The sequence below is a fragment of the Ascaphus truei genome, chromosome 3, assembly GCF_040206685.1.
Source record: "Ascaphus truei isolate aAscTru1 chromosome 3, aAscTru1.hap1, whole genome shotgun sequence".
Classification (NCBI taxonomy): Eukaryota; Metazoa; Chordata; class Amphibia; order Anura; family Ascaphidae; genus Ascaphus; species Ascaphus truei.
The window spans coordinates 77,988,874-78,016,028 of NC_134485.1; the positions used below are offsets into that span (position 1 = coordinate 77,988,874).

The 27,155-nt window shown below is 44.3% G+C and overlaps 1 protein-coding gene across 10 annotated transcripts in view; it reads left to right on the forward strand.

The window, feature by feature from the left end:
* Nucleotides 1–27,155, forward strand: part of SGSM2 (small G protein signaling modulator 2) — a 348,102-nt gene that overhangs the window by 31,156 nt on the left and 289,791 nt on the right. The gene's annotated exons all lie outside the window — the stretch shown is intronic.

A 27,155-nucleotide genomic window follows, 5' to 3' on the forward strand; every position in this document is an offset into this window, starting at 1 on the left:
TTAATTGCACAGCCTAAAAACAAAGTATTACTAAACATTCACCCAGATCATTGTTGCTGTGAATAGAGGTAGAGGGTCAGCAATGCTTGATGTTACAGGAGAGATCAGCTGAATCCCTTAGCACAGTGGTCTTCAATCTCAGTCCTCAAGGTCCACCAACAGGTCAGCACAGGTGGCTCAATCAATGACTGAGCCACGGATTGAGCCACCTGTGCTGAAGCAGGGATATCCTTAAACCTGACCTGTTGGTGGCCTTTGTGGAGTAATAGACGGTCTGCTGTTTGGAACACAGCAACAGATCTGTTTGTGGTAGTTGCCAAAGGGCAGGGCTAAAAAAGGTGTGTGTCAGAGCCTGTTTCAAAAGAGGAAGTATATATGACTTTCTAAATGGTTACTATAGCAACTAAAGGATGATCAGTCCATTAAAACATAATTAAAAATGGTATTAGGAGTTAAAAAAATATACAGACCGTATTATCTAATAGGCTACTGCTGAACTCCTTCATTAAAAATAAAAAATATATATTTTCACATTTTGCGGCTTGTTTCACTGCAGTATCGTGGACTTCAGCTTTCTCATTTGATAATTTATTAGAAAGTCTCTGATACCTTGTTATACAGTATCTCGTACTGTAAAAGGAAATGCTGATCATTTCCTGGGGCTGATAATTAACTAAGAATTTTTTTATTTTATTTCCCCCCCACTGTAGTCAGGGGGAACTGCTTGCAGATATTTAAAAGCACAGCAGGGAAAAACCTGCTATGGAAGATATAAGATGAATAAGTAGCCATTAGAAAGAAGTAGAATTCTTTTGATGTCCTAATGTCGAAGAATGAGCTTTGCGAAACTTAGCTGGGACGAGTTATTGTAATCCAGGCTTAATAACAATTTGAGTTACTAATAGCATGTTACAGTAAGTCTAATACAAGAATTGGATGTCATGGTTCATAGTTATTCTAATAAAGGATTCCCATATGAGTGAGAATTAGAAAATAGTTCAAATGTAATTGAAACCTTTGCGAGCTTCACAGTTATGAGATGCAGAATAGTTCGGAGTGATTGTGATGTCTTTGTAAGTTAAAATCATTTGATGGGGAGGACTCACGAATTATAAATAGACAGGAAAAAAAGATGTATTTTTTTTTTCAAAAGCAAAATGTACTCTTTTTTTTTTTTTTTTTTCGTCGTGGGTAATGCTTACAAAAAAATACACCCTAAGGTGTCCATGAAGTAAGCAAGGAAGCACTTCTAATTATATACAGCAGGGAGTCTCAACTCCAGTCCCCAAGACCCACAACAGTTCAGGTTTTCAGGATATCCCTGTTTCAGCACAGGTGGCTCAATCAGTCCCTGCTTCAGCACCAGTGGCTCAACTGGTCCCTGTTCAGCACAGTTCGCTCAGTAAGTCCCTATTCAGCACAGGGGGCTCAATCGGTCCCTGCTCCAGCACAGGTGGCTCAATCAGAGGCTCAGTCAAGGTGACTGAGCCTCTGATTGAGCCACCTGTGCTGAAGCTGAAATAACCTGAAAACCTGACCTGTTTTGGGGGCTTGAGGACTGGAGTTGAGCACCCCTGATTTAGAGCATGGTTGGTGTATGTATGTATGTCTTTATTTATATAGCGCCATTAATATACATAGCGCTTCACAGTAGTAATACACGTGACAATCATATAAATAGCAAATAATACAAATAACAGATCATGGGAATAATTGCTTCAGACATAAAAGTAACATTTCGGAAGAGGAGTCCCTGCTCCAAAGAGCTTACAATCTAATTGGTAGGTAGGAAGAATGTACAGAGACAGTGGGAGGGCATTCTGGTAAGTGTGTCCATGAAGTAAGAAACAGACACAGAAAGTACGATGGGAGAGGTAAGAGGAGATCCAGGATAGAGCTTTGTTACGAATACCAAGAGTATGGAGAATGTTAAGGAGAAGAGGGTGGTCCATGGTGTCAAATGCTGCAGAGAGGTCAAGTAATATAAGCAGAGTGTAATGACCTCTGTTTTTGGCAGTATGGAGGTTGTTATTTTTAGTGAGGGCTGTTTCAGTCGAGTGAGCAGTGCGGAAGCCAGATTGTAGAGGGTCTAGGAGAGAATAGGTGTTGAGAAACTGGAGCAAGAGAGAGAATAAAAGACGTTCAAGGAGTTTAGAGGCAAAAGGCAGGAGAGAGACAGGTCGATCGTTAGAAAGACAGGTGGGGTCAAGCTTGCTGTTTTTGAGTAATGGTATAACTGTTGCATGTTTGAAGGAGGAGGGAAAGGTGCCAGAGTAGAGAGAGGAGTTAAAAATGTTTGTGAGCGTAGGGGTTATAGTAGGAGGAAGAGGTTTTAGGAATTAGGAGGGAATAGGGTCAAGAGGGCAAGTGGTAGATGGAGAAGAGGAGATCAGCAGTGACGCATCCTCCTCCGAGAGAGCGGAAAAAGAGTCAAGGAAAGCAGGAGTAAAGTTAGGAAGAGGTGTAAGATGGGAGGAGGAAACAGAGGGGATGTTCTGACGTATGGATTCCACCTTTTCCTTAAAATAGTCAGCAAAGTCCTGAAGTGAGAGAAAGAAGAGGCAGCTGAGGGTGGTTTGAGTAGAGAGTCAACGACAGAGAAGAGTCGGCGTGGGTTAGACTTGTGCGTGTTGATTAGTGAAGAAAAGTAGGTTTGTTTAGCTTGAGAGAGGACAGAGTTGAAACAGGATAGCATAAATTTGTAGTGAAGGAAGTCTGCGAGAGTGTGAGATTTCCTCCAGAGGCGTTCAGAGGAACGAGTGGCGGAACGCAGCATGCGCGTGTGGGAATTTAGCCAGGGTCTGGGGTTAGAAGGGTGAGGACGGCAGAGAGAAGAGCCATACTCGCTCTTATTAATTTGGGGCCTCTTTTTGCCAAAATAGCATGTAAAGCTATACATATCTGGTATCAGTGTACTCCGTGAATCCACATGATAAAATATAGTATTCCTTTCCATATTTACACAACTTGTGGGAGGAATTTTTATGCTAAATCTTAAGTTAATGTAAATTTATGAAAAATGTTAAGATCATGGTATTCAACAAAAATTCACGGCCAGAATTTGTGGAAGAGTATTACACATTGATACTAATTTGAGGGTCTCTCTTTGCTAAATTGTATGTGAGGCTATATACAGTATATTTGGTATCAATGTACTCAGAAGACCGTGGGCAATATCAAGTTGTATTTATGTCCAAGATTACACTGAGTAGGAGAAATTTTGATGCAAAGTTTGAAGTTCGTTGTCTAGATATTTTTCTCATACATTTAGATTGATTTTTTACAAAGATTCTTGGCCATAATTGTTTTTAGGAAAGTACATGCTACCTGTAGGCGGACGCTCACAGAGATATGCAAGGGAGACTGGTTATGGTGAAATTAAATAAAGCTTTTATTGCGCCTGTTTCCTTAACATCAGGAAACCATCCAAACAAAGGGGTAAACAAAGCTTCTGTTCACTTGGGAGTATTTCTAGTGAAATACTATGCATCCACAACTCCCTTTAGATAAGCATGTCTCCCAGCCCCAAACATATAGCATGACATGAACAGATATAAAAAGTCTTATAAATGAAAGTCTTATCTGTTTGTAGTGGTTTGGAGGGAAAATCTTCTCTGTCCCTTGTTGCTCCCTTTTTCTCAGGGTTTGTCAGCATTCAGGTTTAGAAGTTTCTCCTGTGTCTTGAAAGCAGCTCTGCTGTTTCTTCTGGCAGGGCTCAAGACTGTTTGTCTCCAAGTTCAGCTCAGGTGTGAGCTAAGGAGTCTCACTTCCTGTCTCAAAAGACAGGCTTTTCTAAGCAATCTAATCAGGCAGGTGGTGTTTGTTAATTGACTACCAGCAGTTAACCACCACACTGCTGGATTAGAGGCACATTACCTGAACAGGGATAACTCCCCTGTTACATACCTCCCCTGTTTGTGGGAAGCTCGGGCTTGCCACGGCCAAAGCCCATCCTTCCACTCTCATTCTAGATATCTCTGTGACCTGAATGAGAGTGGATGGAGGAAGAGAACCCTCAGTCCCGCTGGGATCTGAGCCCTTTCTCCAGTTCATTCGTGTCTCCTCCCAAAGGTGCTTGAGATCAGCACTCAGTCGCTCGAGGAGGACTTTTTCTAAGTACAGTCTTTTTGCTACGTGCGCGGTCATGAGATTTCCCTTGCGTCGGGTGCTTGTCTTATTGTAGGCAGACTGTATAGCAGCAGTTGCAGAGCGTTTAACAACAGCCCTTTGAGTTTTCTGCTCTTGAAGCTGTCTCTCTGCCCTTTTCCCACTCAATGGGGTTGCTAGTTCAGCCTCTTTGGGATTAAGTTGCAATTCCACACCCACTTCCAGAGAATGTCCCATATTTTCAGCTTCATCAGCTAAGGATTCTTCTGGTTTTGATTCAGCACGTGTACCTTCATTTGTTGCTTGTTGTGTGGCTGAAGGTTTTGCTAGTGCTTGTTTAGGTGGTTCAAAGTTTGCAACCTTGTCTTTCAGATGAGCGGTATTCCCAGCTCTCACTGTACCCTTGTCTTCATGGGTTTTTGTGGCTGTGGGATACTGGCGCTTAGTCAGGGTCAATACTTGTCCTTGTAGGACTGTAATCTCATCCGCGAGAGATCCCTGTTTTTTGAGTGCGACTTGCAAGTCTCTTCTCAGGGAATTTATCTGCACGCTTTGCTTTCTCTGAGCTTGCTTCCACATTTTTATTGCATTGTGAAGCACTATGAATTTCTTTGCTCGGGCCACAGTTACTTGTTTTAGTTTCTGGACCTTCTTGTGCTCCTTTTTGTGCCGGGTCACCTGGGTTCTAAGCTTGGCCTCTAGCGATGCTTTGGTGACGCTCAGGGTAGCCGTCAGTTTCTCATGCTGCTTTGCGGGGACATACTGGGTCATCAGACGTTCCTGCAGCACTTGAATTTCTTTAACAGCCTGCAGATTTTCTTCCTGCAGAGTTCGCTGCTTCTCTTCGGCCTTCTCGGGGTGCGTACGCAGACCTTGCAGTTGGTTCTGCAGTCGATGCTCTGCTTCAAACTTCTCACCTTCCAAAAGTCTATTTATTTCCTTAAGCTCGTGTAGCTTTTCATTCTTTTCCTTGACTTCGTCTTCTTTCAGTTTTAAGTTCTCTTTTTAATCTTGAATTTTCTCCTTTTTCAGTCTCTGTACTATTCAGGGCCTCCTTGCAGTCCTCCTTCCATTTACGCACATCTGCTTTGAGAATGATAGTCTCCTGATGTGAGACTTCCTTCTCTAGATTGAGGGTCTGAAGCTCCTTCTGAGAGACTTTGAGATCTGTATTAAGATTGACAATAGTTTCTTTAGATATGTCCAGCTCCTCAGTGAGACTGTGTAGTTCCTTTCTGGAAACTTCCAGATCTGTGCGGCAGCTGTTGGTCTCATGATGTGAGGCATCCAGTGCTCTGCGGAGTTTCTGAACCTCTTTCTGAGATACGTCCACCTCTGTCCGGACATTGTTGACCTCCTGTTGTGAGGCATTCAGCTCTACGCGAAGAGTGTGAACCTCTTGCTGAAAGACTGTCATCTGCTTTAGTGCCTCCTCATACTTCCTCTTCAGCTTAGTCATCATTTTATCAGATTGGCTTTGCTTTTCATCTATGCCGGAAATAGTAGCATTTGCAGTATCTAGTTCAGTCTTGAGATCGTCCAATTCTGTTCCAGATTCAGAGTACATTGCGAGGACCGTCTTCTGTAACTCAGCATTATCTTCTCTCTCAAGTTTCAATTGTTCTCAAAGTAGATCACAGTCACGCCTGGCAATTTTCAGGGCGTCTTCAGGGCTGATCAAGGGATCGTCACTCACTGGTTCCGGCTCCGCTTCCCTGGGATGACTGGTTGAGGGTTCCTCACTGTTGGCACCAGACAGACACTTCTTTGGGGTACACGACTTCTGCCTTGGGCCCTCTGGATTTTCGGTTATCTGCGGGACGAATTCTCCATTTTCTCTAGGCTGCAGGGCATCTCGGTCCCCCTTTTTCTCCACAGGATCTGCGGACGTGTCTGTTACTTCCACGGTACATGAAGAACCGCTTTTCTTTTTTCGCCTTTTTGTTTTGGATTACACCGTCCCTTCAGGGATACTTGGGTCTCCATCTTCATTTGAAATTTTAGCAGTGTCACTGGATCTACCCGGCTTTTCTTGCAACTGTAATAGCTGACGGAAATATTCGGTGATCCACTGCTCCCGCTCTTTCTCCTGCCGATCATATTCGTCATCATAGGGAGCAGTCTTTTTGGTTCGTACCGAGTTCAGGCACCCCCACCATTCTTGGGGTGTTTTGTGAGTGTGACTCGGTTTGGGTTCCCCAAAGAGATGTCTTCCTCCTCATCGGACTGGAAGGGCCACTCTTACGTGGGTTAGGGTTCATTACAGGAACACTGTATTTTGTCCTCCAATTTGGGGCTATCAGGTATATTTTTTTTCCTGACCTCAGGAGGCGCTATTGCAGCTGTTTTCACTGTATTTGCTAGAACCCCAAATGGTTGTAGTCCTACAGGTGGGCATATTTTGCTTGTAGAGGTCGTAGCTCTTACAGGCCTCTCTGTAGACTTTTTCTTCCCTTGGGTAAGTTTTACAATATTAGCAGTACTGTGCATGCATTCACTCTCATTGTCTGAATAAGGCCTGAAGGGACACTGCTCCGTGTGGTGGGGTTCTTTACACCAGGAACACATTTTCTTCCCTATTTTTACAGAGTCTGTATTTGACTTCAGCTGGGTGGCCATTTTAAATTCCCATGGTTCTATTTCTTTAAATACAATGCTTGCTAGCTGCCCATTTTCTGGCTTCAGCAAAAGCATTTGCTTTAAACCATTTACTTGCTATGTGCAATCCCTCCGCTTCAGCAACCGAATTTGGTTTTCTGCTTGAGTTCAGTAATTTTCAGTCTCTTCTTTGGGTATTATGGCATTCACTCTTCACACTTTGGTTGCCTGTTTTTACTCCCAAGATACATACACTGGCGACACACTTTATTCGAGCTCGGCTAGTCCCACGAATTCGGGTATACCCGGGTGTATTGAGGTTTGTGACTGTTTTCTGCCCGAGTGCATTGAGGTATTTTCCAGGCAGGGATTGAAGCATTTTATTCCCGCTGGCTGCAATACTGCACAGTATATATATATATACTGCATTACAATTCATGAATTTATGCCATCTGGTAGACACGCGAAGCATTGCAGCCTATTAAATCCTAATCATTATCATTTAACAGATCAGCCGCCCGTCAGCCAGGCATGAACCCAGGCTGGGAAGGCAAACGCAACGGGGCTTGTAAGAGGTGAGGAGCGGCGCATTCCAGGTATCTGCCAGGTACATACTGGGTATTTGCTCGAATAAAGTGTGTCGGTGCAGTAGGCAGACTTTTTTACTTGCAGAAAAAAAAATATTCTTTGCAGTGGAATATTTCTTTCACTCCTGGCAGGGTAACTCAATACTCAGCAATTGGCTTTGGAATACCTTTTACACAGTTCAGCAATCCCTTTTTCCCCTGTAGGGCAATTTTACACTCAGTATATGTTTGCTGAAAATTCCCCTGCTTCAGCAGAGTCTTGCATCAATTTTCACACTTTTCTGCATATACTCCATTCACAGCTGGTAGTCCTATGCGGTGTGGCAACCTTTATTTGCAGAATCAGTACCGCTCATGGGTCACCATCTGTATTCACTGCTTCAGCTAAACATTTGAAAATAACAAACGACTATCCCTTTCAAGGGCTAACTCACTTCTTGAACCCTGACTATGGCTGGAAAGCAAACCCCCTATTTCAATGACCATATTACACTTTATTGTGATAGGCAAATAAGGTTTTACCTGCTTCAGCAGTCTCTCTCTCTCTCCTCTTTGGATTGGGGAAAAGAGTCCATCTGTGGTTTTGTAAGTTTCAGTGCAGTGGTGTGTATCACTTTAACTCTGATCTCTGCTGCATGAGATATTTTTTTTTTTTTTTTAAGTTGCTCATACTGTTTGTAGGCAAAAAGCATTAAAAAAAATTCACAGAAAAAATCTCCGGTCCTTTTTAACTTCAAAGACCACCTATCGTCCCACTTCGGACACCATATGTAGGCGGACGCTCACAGAGGTATGCAAGGGAGACTGGTCATGGTGAAATTAAATAAAGCTTTTATTGCGCCTGTTTCCTTAACATCAGGAAACCATCCAAACAAAGGGGTAAACAAAGCTTCTGTTCACTTGGGAATATTTCTAGTGAAATACTATGCATCCACAACTCCCTTTAGATAAGCATGTCTCCCAGCCCCAAACATATAGCATGAAATGAACAGATATAAAAAGTCTTATAAATGAAAGTCATCTGTTTGTAGTGGTTTGGAGGGAAAATCTTCTCTGTCCCTTGTTGCTCCCTTTTTCTCAGGGTTTGTCAGCATTCAGGTTTAGATGTTTCTCCTGTGTCTTGAAAGCAGCTCTGCTGTTTCTTCTGGCAGGGCTCAAGACTGTTTGTCTCCAAGTTCAGCTCAGGTGTGAGCTAAGGAGTCTCACTTCCTGTCTCAAAAGACAGGCTTTTCTAAGCAATCTAATCAGGCAGGTGGTGTTTGTTAATTGACTACCAGCAGTTAACCACCACACTGCTGGATTAGAGGCACATTACCTGAACAGGGATAACTCCCCTGTTACACTACCCATGTGGGAATTCTTCAGGGCAGGTACTTTCATGCTGTATCTGGGACAACATTAAGAAAATAAGTAGATTTTATTTTTTCCCCCTCATATTTATGATATCGTATCTTGGTCACGTGATATGCAATCTGCCCAATACCAATAAAAAGCTCAACTTGTGCTGAAATTAAACCCAGTATACTGTATAGTTTATGGGTACATATGAAACTGATCACAGGATTTTCTGGTAGCCACAGGATGCGGTAGTACAGAGCACAGCGAACGACAGGACTCCACAGGACAGCAGTGATGAAGATTAAAAAGTTTTCTTTATTAGCACATCATGGTGGAGACAGGTGCAGACAGGTATGGGTGCAAGATCTCCTCTTACGCGTAAGAGGAGGAGATCTTGCACCCATACCTGTCTGCACCTGTCTGCACCATGATGTGCTAATAAAGAAAACTTTTTAATCTTCATCACTGCTGTCCTGTGGAGTCCTGTCGTTCGCTGTGCTCTGTACTACCGCATCCTGTGGCTACCAGAATATCTACTTTACCCAGCAGAAGCACGCATATTCAGAAGGAAAACGGGCATGGTTCACGTGAGTCTTTAGCATTATTGCATTACTGGGAGGTACTATACAGGTGACTTTAGGCGGTCTGAGACTGTGTCCTTATTGGGAGTGAAGTGGTAGGGTTTATATATCTCTGCTTACAACACTCACCAGGGCTATATATATACAGTCTCTTTTATACGCCCACCTGCATACCCCAGCACTCACTTGTATATAACCTACCGTTGATTAACGCTCTTCAATCAAGATTGTTTATATATTGCCATCAAACCTGGTCATTTGTAGCACTATACTAGAACATTGTTCTTTTACCCTACATGATCACAGGATTTACACTTAAATGTATACCACCCACGCAGGTTGCAAACACCCTTGGCACTAAAGGGGTTAAATAATAGTGGATTTCCAGATTAGCTCGTCTGGTTTCCCCCGAACACCGTTGCTACCGTACAATGTGTTTTTGTACTTTCGCCCTGCACTTTGCAACAGGAGCGGGCATTAATAATTATAATACTGTAATACTAATAATAACAATAATTGTAATAATGATGCATTTTTTTAGATAGCACTATGTTACGCCGGTGCTGCCCGCAGATCAGACCCGTCCCCTGAGCTGAAGGGGGAAGTGGTAATACACGCACCCGCAGCAAAGGGAGCGTGTCCGGAGTGTGGTATGAAGAGTTGCCAGGCCAGGTATAGTAAGGTAGACAATACTTGCCGGTACCGGTTGTAGAGATAGAGTGATGAATGCCTTGCCGAGGTCAGGGAGTGGAGAGTGGAGAGAGGTCGTAGTCCAAGCCGTGTTCAAGGGGTTACCAGAGTGAGCGTTGTCCAAGGGATGCCGAGATCGAGAGCCAGAGGGGGTAGTCGTACAAGCCGCGTCAGAACCTGTGAAAACACTGAGAGAATCCAGAAGTACTTCCATACAGAGACTATGTCGAGCGACGAGTGATGGGAAGCACAGGCATAATAAAGCTGGGCAGGCCAATGGGAAAAGGGGGCAGGCCTGGAGGACTGCAAGGAGTCTTCCCTGATAGGAGGGAGGTGTTACAGCCCAGCTGAGTGTAATCATTGCTTTGCATTGAACTGTGTGATGCTTGGGGGCGACGCCTCACTGCAGGAGCAGTGGTTAAAAGTGCTCTGTTAGGCGTGTGCTCTGTAAGCTGGGAATGCATGCACATAACGTCTGGAGCTGGCGTGCGTGTAGGTGTGCGTGCAGGAGGGCGTGGGCGCGCCCGGCGCTGAGCACAGGAATCGCCGAGGGGAGTGATCCCGCGACGGCGGTAGGGGCGAGGAGCAGTGGAGGCCGGTAAGGCAGGATTGTTTTGTGTGTCCAGGGGCTCCCTGCGGAGAGGGAGTGCTCTGTGTGGGAAGCGAGGAGAACGCCGATTCCTGACACACTACAGTTTTCACAATTCTGTACATTTTCAGGTGTGCTGTACCTGCCAACTGTACAATTTTAGGTGTCTGAGAAAGCCACATAGTGACTTGAAGGCTACAAACCGATTTACTTGGGATTTCGACTGGGTTCACTTGCTTTGAAAGCACTGAAGTTATCACTAGCCTTTAGTATGATTCTTTGACGATAATCTTTTTGTCCATATTTAGTAAGCAATCTACTGTCATTAGACATCTTTCTGCTTTGGTAGACACCTTTCCTGCCTATTGACAAAATGACTTTATAGACACTCATAGATACAGTGCCTCATATTCAACAATTTTATGTAAACTTCCCCAAAATACAGCAGTTCCCAAGAGAGCACCCCTGTGGCACCTTAGAAGGTTACATCAAATAAAATACCCAGTGTGTATTCACAAAAAGAACATGTAGTATGTGGAGATTCACAATGTGGGTGAAATTGTAACACAAAGTTAGCACTTCACATTATTGTATTGCATGTCTTTATTTATATTGTCTTTATTTATATAGCGCCATTAATGTACATAGCGCTTCACAGTAGTAATACACGTGGTAATCAAATAAATAACAGATAATATAAATAACAGATCATGGGAATAATTGCTTAAGACATAAAAGTAACATTAAGGAAGAGGAGTCCCTGCTCCGAGGAGCTTACAGTCTAATTATGCATTTTACATGCGAGTTGTTCAGGTACCTACTATTTGTGACTGTTTCTGCTTTGGATTTTCTGTTACTCGTAAATGTTCCTGTTATATTACTTCTTTTAGGAGGGGGTCGGTGTAACTGAACCGAATATTAATGGCAGCCCTGGGGAGAGTTATGCAAATGCAGTCGTGAGCTTTTAGTGTTGCGCTGGTAATCAGTCTTAGCAAAATGTTTTCCCTTGGTGAACATTTCCATTATTGGTGTAATGCATACAGCTGTTATCAGTCTGTAGACAACAATAGGTTGTTTCATGTTACAGCATAATTCTCATTTTGCCATCCGCACTCTTAACCTCTTCTTACCAGCTTCTTACCATCTTACTTTATTTTGCAAGGATGTGGGCACAATCTGTACGTTTAGTGCTATATACCAAAATGCCACGGCAAATGCCATAGACAAAATACCAACACACACATAGTTTACAAGAAAAGTAATTATCTTTACTGTTTATAACCTTGATTAACATCTATTACCCCGAGGGATTACCTCTTGGGACTGAAACATTGATCTGTGTGGTGATATAATAATACTTATTATACCGAAATATAAAACACAGATTACTTTATTTGTAAAATGTATGTGTGCTGGTATTTTGTCAAATAAAAATACACAATATTAGAAAACTACAAAGCCACAGTGTTATATAGTTAATTCTACTAGGAAAGTAACCGCAAATATACAGAATCTAGGCTCAATCAGCACTACTACTATGGTATATATATATATATATATATATATATAGATAGACAAAAAGAGTGGTGCACGCAGGAATAAGGGTCTTGCTAAACCTTGGAGAGACACAAAAATAAGAGTACCTGCAGCACTCATTAACAGCTATGACACTAATAGTGGTCAAACTGTTACGATTGTGCTCGCCACAAACCGGGACCGGACCGTGGGGCTGAGGTGGGGTTATATAATCACCGACCTTAGTCCACGCAGACTGATCCGGAGTGCGCAGTTCGTAGTCGTACATAGCAGGGTCAGGATTGGAGAAGGCAGCATCGTCGTTATTGAAGCAGGAGTTCGGCAACAGGTAGTCAGAAGTTCCCCACTTCAGCTTAGGAGCGTGAGCGGCCTCTGCGCGAGGAGCGGGCTCGGCCCATGACGCCGGTCTCAGCAGGGGGAGACAGCAGGCTGGCCGAAGTACACCGTGGGGCAGCGTTGGGGAAAACCAACGCTTCAGCACAGAAGTCCAAAGCAGGCCTCTGCGTGGAGAATAGCAGCAGGCTTCAGGAAACGAAGGGTAACCTCTTCCAGGGGAGAATGCAGCAGGTACCAGGAATCTGTGCTGGCTAAACAACGCTTCAGCACAGGAGTCAGGAACAGGCCCTGCGTGGAGAGTAGCAGCCGGCCTCAGGATAATCAGGAAACACAGGCCTCTACGTGGAGAGTAGTAGCAGGCCTCAGGATACTAAGGAAACACCGGCCTCTACGTAGAGAGTAGTAGCAGGCCTCAGGATACTCAGGAACAGGCCTCTGCGTGGAACTAGCAGCAGGCCTCTGGATACTCAGGAACTAGAGATGAGAACTAGAGAGGTTAGTACACAAGGAGACAATACAGGCAGCTTGTGGCAGAGACAGTAACGTCCAGAGAAGGATTATGCTCGGCCCTGATTCAGAGCCAAAGCCCAACATATAAAGGGCGAAAATCCAATCACAGGGGGAGGGTGTGTGAGCATTCATCCAATGATGGAGCACAGGGCAAAAGCTACAATGAGAGGCAGCCCATGTGCCATTGATTGCCAGAGGAAGCTTTTGCAACTGCAGAGGTCTGCAAGGCTATAATCAAAGCCAGGAGCAGATTCCTTACACAAACGCAAAGCAATTTAATGCAAAGAGAGCAAACAAATCTCATAAACAGCATATTACACAGGGCGCTATCAAGATGCACTCCTCTTGCATGCTGGATGGTGGGGTGATGAGTTGCAGAGCAGCGTTGGATATTTTCTACATCACCTTACTACAAACAAACTATTCACGGGTTACATTGTTGCTACGGGGCTCCTTTTTTTCTCCTGAAGGGAAGTATCACTCTTATGTGGGAACAGCCCAGAAGGGCTAAGTGCCCGAGACATAGCCGCCCCCCCCCCATGATTTTTTGGGGATTGTGTTTTCCTTTTTCTTTTTTGTGTTGCCTTTTTGGCAGTGTGTTGTTTGTCTTCCTTGTTCCCCTTCCTCCTGGGTTTACCCCTCTCTGGGGAGTATTTGTCTAGATAGCTGCATCTTGATAGCGCCCTGTGTAATATGCTATTTTTGAGATTTGTTTGCTCTCTTTGCATTAAATTGCTGTGTGTTTGACCACTATTAGTGTCATAGCTGTTTATGAATGCTGCAGGTACGCTTATTTGTGACCTCTAATATACAATCATAAACAAAGCAGCCCCATTGCACATCTAATATGGTAAATTATTTCGTTAATTTATGTATTTTACAATATTTGTTCTGACATTTCAATATGTTGAGATTTCTCTACAAGTCTACAAAACCCTTTTTCTTTTTTTGGGTTCATTCACCTTTTCTGACTATTTTTGTTACAGTTTTGGTGTTTGCAATAGTTTTAGATGTAATTAAGCTTTTCATACGTATAAGCTCCTTGCTACTACAGGGAGAACTTGACCAGGGCTTTTTAAAAATAAATAAAAATCTAACCCCAAAAATGAACCGCAGGCCACCGTTAATATACTGTTTGTACAATGTGTTTGTTACACAATAAAGAGTTGATCTGAGAATCTCCAAATATTTCTATTGTTGTTGCATCTGGTATGATAATAAAAAATATATTTTTTTTCAGCTTGTATAGGATGACATGGCAAGTGGATTTGGCTATGAAAATATGTTGACATCACTTCAATATTTATTTCTCATTATAACTTCTGTTTTGCCTTGGCTTTTATCATTGAGAGAGTGACCACTATCTGACCATAATGTTCCAATCCTGTGACTCATCTATTAATTACATTACAAACACACTTTGGGACATAAGAACAGTGAACAAATTAGTGTGTAATATGATAACATCGTGTAACTTTCTGCCTTATCTTCTACAGAAATCCAAGTGCCCTCTATGCAACCAAATTAGTCATTTCTTTCATGTAAGCTCTGTATTATCCGACAGCTTCATAATGCCTCACCAATTAACCCTGTCAAATAGAAATCAAGAGGCGTTTATGTAGGAATACAGTGATATTTTCATTGAAACTACATGAAACATAAGAGAGCACATTCAGAAAAACAACAAGATACCATTTACCTCAAAACATAAACAGAATACACTGTAACAGTCTTCAAGGTACCAATCCTAGGTACTCAAGGTCCTTAATGCTCAGCATTATAGTTTTCAGCTTGCAGCCATTGCATTAAAAGTGCAGTTCATCCTACTTTTTGCCCCTGTTTATTTTTACATGTATAGGAGGCAGGGGGACTCCAGCGCTGAACCGCATCAATTGCACCTCCGGGGACCGCTTGGTAAATGAGATACTTCCAAGGGAAGGTGCCATTTGTACTATTCCCCTCTTTGGGAAACAAAATGAAGGTTTAAATCTCTGGCGTCACACTGTCCAACAGGAAGCTGCAATGTCATCCGTCGCGGCTTCCTATTGGCTCGTGTTTTTTTTTTTTTTTTAATCCGTATAAAGTTTTCCTGTGGAGAAAGATGGATTTTATTTGTAGTGACACATTGCAAAGTTTTTTTTTCCATATAGGTAGATGTCATTTGTACATGAGCTTCGTGATCTTTGAAGTCTCTTATTTATATGACCCAAAGAGCAAAGCTTAGGTAAAATACATATTTACATGTATTAGTGTAGAAACAATCACAGAATGTATTCGTATCAAAGATTCTTGTAGTAGGTCAAAGTATCACAGTTACATGTATTAGAATCAGATAGGTCACATGAATGCCTTTTGCTATGCCGCTGTTAACAATACACCAACCAAAGGGTTAACAGGCATTTAAAAATACCTATTTCTCTATGTTTAGGTGAGGTCAGTCAAATCTGGCCAGTACTAATGGGCCCAGGGACACCACAGATCTGTGGGTCAACCTGGTTTTGTAATTAATGTTCCAATAAAACAATATTGTCCAAGATAGGCGCACTCACTGTACTTGAAATAGGTTTCACATGTGCTCAGCAACAACAGTCCAGTGGAGTCACACAGGCCGACCTATAACTCAAAACCAAAAAGTAGTGTGTGGGTGGTAGGAGTGATAGACTCGGGTGGTCCTCAAAATACAAGAAAGATTTAATGAACAAGGATCAGCGGTTCAGTTTAGAAAAGACGAAGGTTCTGGTGTGAACCGAAACGTTGATCCTTGTTCATTAAATCTTTCTTGTATTTTGAAGACCACCGAAGTGCCACTGCTTTTTGTTTTCCAATAAAACAATATGTCTTAATTAATAGTGACTGGTGCCCCAGTACCAACCGAGCTTAACTGAAAAGGGTACTGGGTAAATTCCTGAGATTGAAATATGGTTAGCCAATTGGGGGGCGGGGGGGAGGGGGGGGTGTTGCAGGGGAATAGTTATAGGGTATTTTATATTTCCCTATATTTTTTATATTTGAATATTTCTTCAAGAGGAGTGTTATTCCATGACACTTGGATTCTTTTACGTCAAACTCACGACCTCTGTAGGAGTCTGATAGGTGTTAATGTATTTTACTTTTTCTGTTTTTGTCATTGTATTGTATGATGTGTCGGCATTTATATATTGTATGTCTTTGAAACATTCTTCTTTTCAGTAAACAAGCACTGTACCACTTTTTGTATATTAAATCTAACATTTCATATTGTCTTTGGGCTCTGATTATACCTACTAGTACCTTTTGTGCAGAGATTAACCTAATTTTCGGACACTTTTAGCTACATTGGGTTTCTGTGTTAATGACATCTTTTTGTAGTAAACAGGAGAGCAAGAACTCATAGAGGTAAGTCCTTAAACTATGCTTGGTGGTGGCAGCGTGTTGAGGTGTAGTGTGATGGTTTTTGGGAAGCTATTGCTCATTTTGAGGGCCCTATGGGGAGGTAAGTGAGTCAGCAGGATAGCTCCATGTATTAACCCTTTTCCCATACACAAGTCACGTGCTGACAAGTGTGCTGCACGTGACAATGTGTATTAGTGACTTATCCGAACAACTTCCTGCGTATATTTAAATATTGTAGTTCTGTCTTCTATCACCATATCAGGAAAGTGGTGTGTTCATGTGGTTAGAATGCTAGAATTGGAAACACAGCGTACTCACTAAACAGTGCTACGACAGGCGAGACACCCCATAGTCATGGGCGTCCGCAGAAATGTTTTCAGGGGGGGGCATAATTTTAACTAGACAGAGAGAGTGGGTGTGGGGGGGGGGGGGTGTGGGTGACGGGGTGGGTGACTGACACTTGGGTGGGTGACTGACTGACACTTGGGTGGGTGACTGACTGACTGTGGGTTGGTGTCTGTATTCATTCACAGACAGACAGACACAAACACACACACACCCTCCCTCTCAGACCCTCCCTCTCAGACTCTCCCTCTCAGACTCTCCCTCTCAGACTCTCCCTCTCAGACTCTCCCTCTCAGACTCTCCCTCTCAGACTCTCCCCCCCCCCCTCAGACACTCTCTCCTCCTCAGACTCTCCCTCTCAGACTCTCCCTCTCAGACTCTCTGACTCCACCACCCTCCCCCTCAGACACTCTCTCCCCCTCAGACTCTCCCTCTCAGACTCTCCCTCTCAGACTTCCCCCCCTCAGACACTCTCTCCCCCTCAGACACTCTCAGCCTCTCTCCCCCTCAGACTCTCTTCCCCTCAGACTCTTTCCCCTCAGACTCTCTCCCCCTCAGACTCTCAGACTCTCTCCCCCTCAGACTCTCTCCCCCTCAGACTCTCTCCCCCTCAGACTCTCTCCCCCTCAGACTCTCTCCCCCTCAGACTCTCTCCCCCTCAGACTCTCTCCCCCTCAGACTCTCTCCCCCTCAGACTCTCTCCCCCTCAGACTCTCTCCCCCTTAGACTCTCTCCCCCTTAGACTCTCTCCCCCTCAGACTCTCTCCCCCTCAGACTCTCTCAGACTTCCCCCCCTCAGACTCTCCCCCCCTCAGACTCTCTCCCCCTCAGACTCTCTCAGACTCCCCCCTCAGACTCCCTCCCCTTCAGAATCCCTCTCTCACTCTCAGACACACACACACACACACACACACACACACACACACACACACACACACACACACACACACACACACACACACACACACACACACACACACACACCTTGTCTGGTGCCACTCTAATGCAGACAGTCCCAAGGTGTAGCCCCATCTCTTTCTTACCCCCTCTCTTCTTCATTCACTCTCCCCCCTCACCCCTCTCTTCCTCACTTCCTCTATTACACCCCCTGTCTCCTCACTCTCCCCACTCCATCAATTATCCCCCTCTGACTCAAACCCACTCCCTGAATCCGCCCTCCTCACATTCATTCCCTCCCCCCCTGATCTCACACACACACACACACACACACACACACACACACACACACACACACACACACACACACACACACACACACACACACACACACACACACACACACACACACTCACTCACTCACACACACACACTCTCACACACACACACACACTCACACACACACACACACACACACACACACACACACTCAGACACACACACTCAGACACAAACTCAGACACTCGCAACAAGAGGGAATCGGAGCAGGGGGGGGGGGGGGAACGGAACGGAGGGGCCGGAGCAGGGGGGGAATCAGAACGGGGGGACCGGAGCAGGGGGGGATCGGAACGGAGGGGGGGACCTGAGCAGGGGGGAATCGGAATGGGAGGGGGGGAATCGGAACGGGAAGGGGGGACCGGAGCAGGGGGGGGGGAATCAGAGCAGGAGGACAAGGAGGAAGCGAGAGTGGCATGGAGCAGTAGTCACCTGACTTGCTCCATGCAGGAAAGGGCAGGCCTCGCTATGCAAGCTCAGATAGAGCTTGCGAGGGCCAAAAAAAAAAATCCTGGGAGCGTGCCAACACGCGCCAGCCAATCAGGAGACAAGGGAGGTTTTTTTTTTTTTTTTTTGCAGAGACGCGCGCGCTTCCTTGCACCTGTCACGCCAGTGCCCTCTGTCCCCCGCTGTTGGCGGCCGTGGATCCAGGGGGGGGCAAGCGCCCCCCCTTGCCCCCTCCTGCGGACGCCCATGCCCATAGTGCAACCGTTGCTGTAGTGTATTCTCTACCACATAGTGCTGTAAATCAGCTTTTGCAGAAAAGGGACAGGGCGACATGGTCATTGGAATATGTTTACCACATCTTGTTTGTCACTAAAGTCATTCTTTGTAAGGTTATCTTAATGTTTCCACACTTTACCCCCCCCCCCCCCCTGCCCCCATAGTGAACTTGTTTGTTTTCTATTGGGTTTTTTTTGCAGCTTTTCTCATCTTTTGCGCATCTTTGCAAGTGGGTGGTAAAAATAACGTTGTTTAGCTGTTAATGAGGCTTAACTGGACTGCCAGGAGTCCAAGCTCAGCATGCTGACCTTCACAGCAGGAAAACACGTTGTGGTTCTATTTAGGTTAAAATTAGTATCTAAATGTAAACCACTACTGTCCATGTATGCACACACATCTTCCTCGCATAAATATTTATAGTCTGAGAAAGACAGTCAGAAAGTGTCATCATTCTGATAAAAGCGTTTAGTGTGGAGCCTCCAGGGGGTAGCTTATGCAGAAGATTCAGTCTTTTTAATGACTTTAATGACAGTGGTACTTCGTTAATGAGTTCTATCTGATTCCTGTCTGTCCTGGCTTCATGTCTGTGTGTGTCTGTTCGGCCCCCTCTGGGCACGCCAGAAAAAAATAAAATAACTCATTAGCATTATCTGAAGGAAGCTGGGATTTAGTTATGCATGGAAACTAGCCCAACCACCCTCTATAGGATGGGAAACCAACCAGAACTGACATCAAAACCTGGTCCTCCTACACAACATCCATTGGGATCTGGAGACACTTTCCTGCAGCATCTCCCTCCCTCATTCCGCCCACTCACCAAAAGAGGACTATCACGTGATAAAATGTTAAGTTTCTCCCAAAGGATTAACTCCTTCGCATCTACATGTCTTTTCTTTTGACACATAGGCAATAGATATTGTACAAATTGTGATTCCTATGAGAGCACAAATAAAATGTATCTTGTGAGAGGAGATGTCTATGTTGGGCCGTGTAGGGTTAATGAACAGTTGGGAAATGGGTTTGTTAAATGTTGCTAAGACTTAAGACACCGTAGATTCAATTGCATTATTAAAAATGGTCCTACATCTTTTAAAAATGATCTCAAGAGAGAATCTCCTTCCACTCCCCATAGGGTCCATATAATGCTTCAAATGCAGACAATGTAGTCAGCCAGCTGCAGGAAATCAGGTTAATTAACGTGTTCTGTACAGGTTTAGAATGTGCAAGTAAGGCAGGGATAGCGGATCGCCAGCTCCTTGCAGTCTCGCTGGCCTGAGCTCTCAGAGGCGCTAGGCTGCTGACCTCACAAAGTGATGCTATCCATGTCTAGCCATAAGAGTATTTTCCTGACACGGCAATAGAATAAAATATATTTAGGATCAGGTGTTGGTGCTGAGGTCCACTTCCTTGGTCCACTTCCACTTCCTTGGTTAACAACATGGCATCTTGTGCAGTTTATCAAAACAAAACTCACATTTTTCATAATATTCAACAGTAATAGTTCTACATCACATTTGTTTCATTTCATCACAAATCTGTGGGATACAAACTAAAGTAAAGTATCATAGTCTGCAAATAAAGTATTTATCTGTGGGGCAAATACATGTATCTGTTTACTATTTAATGTGAGCTATCACATGGTGATTAAACACCTAAAGTGTTAGTGTGTGTTTTGTCATTTTGTGTGTGTTTATATTTCGACAAGTGCTATGATTTACAATCTACTGTTTTATTTAATTGCTGCATTATATTTAAGTGGTTGATTGTAGTCTTGACGATGAACCCGAATGGACAAAGTTACTAGAAGGCTGCAAAATCAGTTTTGAGGTACAATATGTCACCTTTGGAGGCTGCACAGTTTGTAATCACATAGTTTTAAGACTCATTGACTTGGCTGTTCTTTTGAACACACTGCTGACAAACAACCTCATCTGAACGATGCGATACAGACAATAACAACCTAATACAAATCATGGCACTTTGGTTGTAGCGATAAAGATTATATCCGACCATATACCAAAGTATAATTAAACGTACGCATATATCTATTTGGAAGAAGAAAAAATCCAAAACAAGTATGTTTATGAAGTAGAAAACAAGCATATTTCAACGATAATTATTATGTACTGTACCTTTCAAATGCTGATCATGTTTAACTTGCATTGTATGAACTGATGACTACATGAAATGTATAATTGAATGTAATTGAATTTTTGTATGAAGTGCAATACTTGCCTCTGTTTAGTAAATCTGACCATAATATAAACCAATGGTTAATATAAATAAATGGCGCCTGGACTAATCTCCACTCTCCACGCAACCACTCTCCACAATCCCCCAACATCAACACCCCCAAACCTTAATGGAACCAGCTGTACGGATGGACCATACTCCACCCTGAGGCATACTTGGTCCCACAATGAGCAGCCACTCTTTCAACATTGCCCCTTATGAGCTCTAGATTGTAAGCTCTCAGGCGCAGGGCACTCATTACCTTCTGTATCTATTTGTCCTTATGTATATGTCATTCTGTTTATGTAATTAATATCACTCGATGCCCCCCACTGTTCCACGGGGCAGAATATTTTGGCGCTTTACAAATAAACTATAATTATATTGATAATGGCTGATTAACTTATTTTTATATGAAATGTCAAACCACACAGTCTTGATACCATCACAAACAAGTCAAGATATTTTGTTTAAACTGGTGGGTAAAAAAGTTAGTCCTTTTAAAAGAGCCGTGCAACTTTGAAATAAATAGAGTTAAGTATTTTATTACAATTTCCAATTTGGAATAAAAAGGGCCAAAATAGATTTACGATCTACTAGAGGAGGACAAACAATCTGTTATATTTATCTTAAAAATGGATCGCATAATTTAACTTACCAATTACCGGTGTGGGACATTTAGTTGTGACCGATTTGCTGTGACCAAATCTCCACCAGCGTTTAGCCACCATTTACCTTGCTGCTGGTACATAACTCCATCCGCTGATTATCCGCCAAGCAAGGTAATCCCCTAACCTTACTGTACCTCTTACGCTAAAAAACCCTAATTCCCTACCCTATAAACTTAACTCTTTACACTTAACCCCTTACCCCATACCCTAAATACCTTCTTAACCCCTTACCCTAATCCCCTATGCTAAAACCTAACCCCTTAACCTAAAACCCCAATCCTTAACCTCCTAACCGCTAAAACCCCTCAAATGAATTTACGTTACTGGTGACGCAGTCGGCAGCTGAGTGTCCAGCAGTGGAGCAGCTGGGGTGTAGGGACCCGTGGCGGCCAAACAGGCAGGACCAAATGTCCCATTCCTACCAAATACTCACCTGTTTATGTTCCCATAAGAGAGACAGTATGTAAACAACCCCATAAAAAAAAATATCCCTAATACAAACCGCAATTGGCTTCTCTACCAAGTGTAGGGTGGGTTTCTATGTGGCCCCCTGATCTCACCAAAAAAAAAACACTAGAATTAGTGAATGTTTTGACTCGAAGAAGAGGTTTTCATGACATACCGATCTGGGAAACAATAAAGAATTGAGACAGAACTTTAGGATACTTGTGCTCAGTTTTGTTTCAAAATACCCATAGGAAACTGTTAAATGCAACATATGTTCCTCCCTGGCAGAGTGCATGTGTAATGGGGGAGGAAAAAGGCTTCTGCCCAAAGTGTAAATACTGTAAGGCAGATTTATTACACTGCTTCTGGACACGTAGGAAAATAGTAACATTTTGGGAAAAGCTCGATATCTAAACATTACAACAAATTATAGAGCTTTGTTATTTGGGAACTTTGAAGATTGGAAGAAAGTCCTTGACTGTATCAGTTCCATCGATAGTAATATTAAGGCTGGCAAAAACCCGAACACTTAAGGCTCTATTATACCAGCGCACTGCAATGCGCGTGCATCTGTGATGTCACATTAGCGTCGTCCCAGAGCGACATGTGCACAAGCACATTCTTCTGCGCGCGCGACAGCAGGGGAGACAAGGCTGAAATCTGTTCTTTGATTGGATGGCTGTGTCATGTGACGCGGCCGTCGCAACCAGAAAACACATTTGGAAAATGCTTCAACTGTCGCCCGCACTGCAGTAGCAAGCGGCGCGACATTCGCGGTAGGTATAAGCGCTTTGCGGGGATACATACTATTTGTGTTGGCGCTGAGCGGCGGTGCTCCGGGCGACGCAGGACATACTTGAAAACGAGCGGTAACTCTCAATGTATTACTTTCTGGTAAAATATTTTATAAATAAATAAATAAAATTATCAGAGAGCTGAAGTTAGATCTTCTATCATTCAGAATGACAGGAAGGTGGCCTTAACCAACCTGGAAATGGGTTAGAAGCAATTGCGCCCTAACAAAGAGGATTTAGAATGAAAGTTTTTGAATTACAGAATAGGTTCTACTAAAAAGTTAAGGAAATACAAATTAAGGAAAACCTGATCCAACATGTTGTTCCTATACATCATTGTATGTTCTTCAGTGCTTGACAGCAAAAGAGGAAAATGGAAGAAAGTTGAGAAGTTAATCACTTTCTAATTGTATTTTTTTTCATTTATTTTTATAATCAGCAAGCTCTCTGTTTTGTTTGGAATGCTATTTATGCGATAATAGGTATTGTACCTATATTTTCTATAGTAAGTCGTCTTTCATTATCAATATATATCTATGTATTTTATCTTATGCATTTTCCTTTTTCTTAAAGAAAGGTATTTTCATTTCACAAAGATACGGTATATACCGAAGGAAAAAAAAAAAAGAATAAGTAGTTTGTGTGATCCAGAGATAAACATGTTAAAAAATCGGATTCTAAAAGCTAAAGCCTCAATACGTGATTTACTAAAACCTTGATTACCACTAGCTATTGTTATCAGCCTGAATGCTCATTAACGATCACTAATGTTTGCCGTTGGATTCACTAGTGTTCTTCAACTGATTTTACGAAGGACCTAATTACAAAAAATATGACAAATAGAATGGCCAGAAATGTACCACAACCTAATATTTGATATATTTCTATAAAGACTTACATGAACGTTTTGTAAGCATTTATACCATACATTTTTATCAGTTCAACTTTATAGTCAGTTTCACTGGGAAAACTGCACTTGGCTGCCTCAGCTACTGTAATGAAATTAGCAGGGGCACGCATTCCAAAGACAAGTTCAAGGTCCTTTGGGGGTTGGATTGGTCCATGCAAGTTGAAGAGCCCTGTCCTGTGGTGTCTCTCATTGGGGCAAGCAGTTATGATGTGAACATGACCCTACTGTATGTGAACAGATAATGACCAATGAATTTATGAACACAGGTATAGATATTGGTTTCAGGTTGTTGTAGTTCAGATGTCGACTGTTCAATGTTCTTTATATCAAGTGGATAAGAAGCTGTCACTGCTTCTTTACACCAACTTTACATGCCGCGGTTAGTCCCAACCTTTACTGATAAACTTTATGAACCCTGGTTCCTCCCTGACAGTCACATTTGTTTCCAACTGCTGATTTCTGAAGAAAAGAGAGAAAAAAAAAATACACTACATCTCGCTTATCTGGCATATTTGTGAAATTGGTGTGTCTGTAAGAGAGTTTTCCTCCTCTTCGCATTGCTTCTGATGATAAAGTATTGCCTGTAATATCTATTACCCTGAGGATTTAACCACAATTTGTTTTCCAGAGGTCTCTCTCCCCATAGCAGATAATCTCAGACAGTTGGTTTCTTTCATCTTTTCATACTGTTTACTTAATGAGGGGAATTCAATTGATATTCTGTTCTGCTGTTTACTTCCAGGGAAGCTATACAGATGAATATTTGTGTTTATTTGTATGGAGATTTTGCTGTGTTCTATAATCAACATTTTATTTTGCTCAATCACTTTATTTTGGTCTCTTGAAAACAGTTTGATAAAGCTATAGTTCTATATTTGTAGACCACAGAATACAATGCAAGGAACCTGAATATATTTAAATTAAATTCTATAAACCGAAAAATAAGGTTTAATTTTCTCCTGTCCAAACATCTATCGTTTCTACAGCTTTGTGAAGTGTATCTACCGTATGAAATGTAAATTGTAATATTTTAAACTTCATTCTTGTAAAACCAGTAAATATGCAGAGGAATAATTTGCAGGTTTTCAGATGGAAATGATACATACATTAGTGGATTGTAATTTGGGAGAGTAATGACATTTTCCCAATCTTTATTATTTTTTCCACCTGCATCTATATTTCCTAGCAAGGATAGTAAAAGATTAAAATATTGTGAACATCTAAATACCTTCCAATTGTACCTATTTAGCGGGTACAGGACCTGTTTTTTTGAAGTGAAACTTCCTTAGTGGCACCTCATTCAAACTGGGGCAAAAAAGAATTGTGGAGACAGAAATGAAACGGATGTGACGTCAGTGCTGGCAGTTGAGGCCGGGCTGTGTTCTGGCTCAGCCCGACCCCAACACTGACATCACACCCGCTCCACAAATCGGATGCGGCGGCGGCGGCGATAGCCGCCGGCGCCGCTCCTAATGGCCACCGCACCCCCCACACAGCCGCTGACATGCGGCGGCGGCGGCGATAGCCGCCGGCGCCGCTCATAACGGCCGCCGTTCCCCGCCAGCTGCCTACTGCCGTGTCGCGCATGCGCGATGGCGCCAGTGACTCCAATCACCACGGGAGTGGGGAGGAGGTGGCGCGCAGCCGCTATCTGCCCCTGGCGGGTGCTAACTGGCGCCGTTACGCTGCCCGCTGCCATGGGCTGTGAGAGGAGGAGCCTCTTGCTTCCCCGAGTCCCGCTGCTCTCCCGCACGGCTGCTGACATGCGGCAGCGCTAGCCCCTGGCGCCGCTCCCCCGCACCCGCTCAAAATGTACTCGCCACAGCTCCTGACGAGTGCCGCTCCCCCCACCCACTGTGCCGCTCCTGACGAGTGCCGCTCAAAATGTAATCGCCGCCGCCACTCCGTGCTCCCCCACACCGGACGCTTACTCTGCATCTGATCTCAGACGCATAGGTTGTGGGCTATTTGCCCAAATTAAAGATGGCTGCCCTGCAGCAATTGCTGTGGACTGCATGCGCCGCAGATCTGTTGAGAGGACAAGGCGGAGACGCGTCTCTTCGGTCTCCAAGGTAACGTTTTAGTGGGCCGGGCGAGAAGGCGAGCTGCAGACCCCCACACAAGCTGACTGACCCCCCCAGACCCCCACACACACTGACTGACCCCCCCAGACCCCCACACACACTGACTGACCCCCCCAGAGACCCACACACACTGACTGACCCCCCCAGACCCCCAAACACACTGACTGACCACCCCAGACCCCCACACACACTGACTGACCCCCCAGAGACCCACACACACTGACTGAACCCCCCAGACCCCCACACACACTGACTGACCCCCCCAGACCCCCACACACACTGACTGACCCCCCCAGACCCCCACACACACTGACTGACCCCCCCAGACCCCCACACACACTGACTGAACCCCCCAGACCCCCACACACACTGACTGAACCCCCCAGACCCCCACACACACTGACTGAACCCCCCAGACCCCCACACACACTGACAGACCCCCACACACACTGCCTGACCCCCCAAGACCCCCACACACTGCCTGACCCCCCCAGACCCCCACACACACTGACCCCCCCAGTCCCCCACACACACTCACAGTCACACACACTCAGTCACACTCACACGCACATGCACACTCAGTCACACGCACACTCAGTCACACACAGTCAGACGCACACTCAGTCACACTCGCAGTCAGACGCACACGCATAGTCACACGCACACGCATAGTCACACGCACACGCATAGTCACACGCACACGCATAGTCACACGCTCAGTCACACGCACACTCTCAGTCACACGCACACTCTCAGTCACACGCACACTCTCAGTCACACGCACACTCTCAGTCACACGCACACTCTCAGTCACACGCACACTCTCAGTCACACGCACACTCTCAGTCACACGCACACTCTCAGTCACACGCACACTCTCAGTCACACGCACACTCTCAGTCACACGCACACTCTCAGTCACACGCACACTCTCAGTCACACGCACACTCTCAGTCACACGCACACTCTCAGTCACACACACACTCTCAGTCACACACACTCTCAGTCACACACACACTCTGTCACACACACACTCTGTCACACACACACACTCTGTCACACACACACTCTGTCACACACACACTCTCAGTCACACGCACACTGTCACACGCGGAATTCACACTGCCTGACCCCCCCCAGACATCACACACACTGACCCCCCCAGACCCCCACACACAGTCACACGCACACTCAGTCACACACACTCAGTCACACTCACACTCAGTCACACTCAGTCACACGCACACTCAGTCACACAGTCAGACGCACACTCAGTCACACTCACAGTCAGACGCACAGTCAAACGCACACGCTCAGTCACACGCACACTCTCAGTCACACGCACACTCTCAGTCACACGCACACTCTGTCACACGCACACTCTCAGTCACACGCACACTCTCAGTCACACGCACACTCTCAGTCACACGCACACTCTCAGTCACACGCACACTCTCAGTCACACGCACACT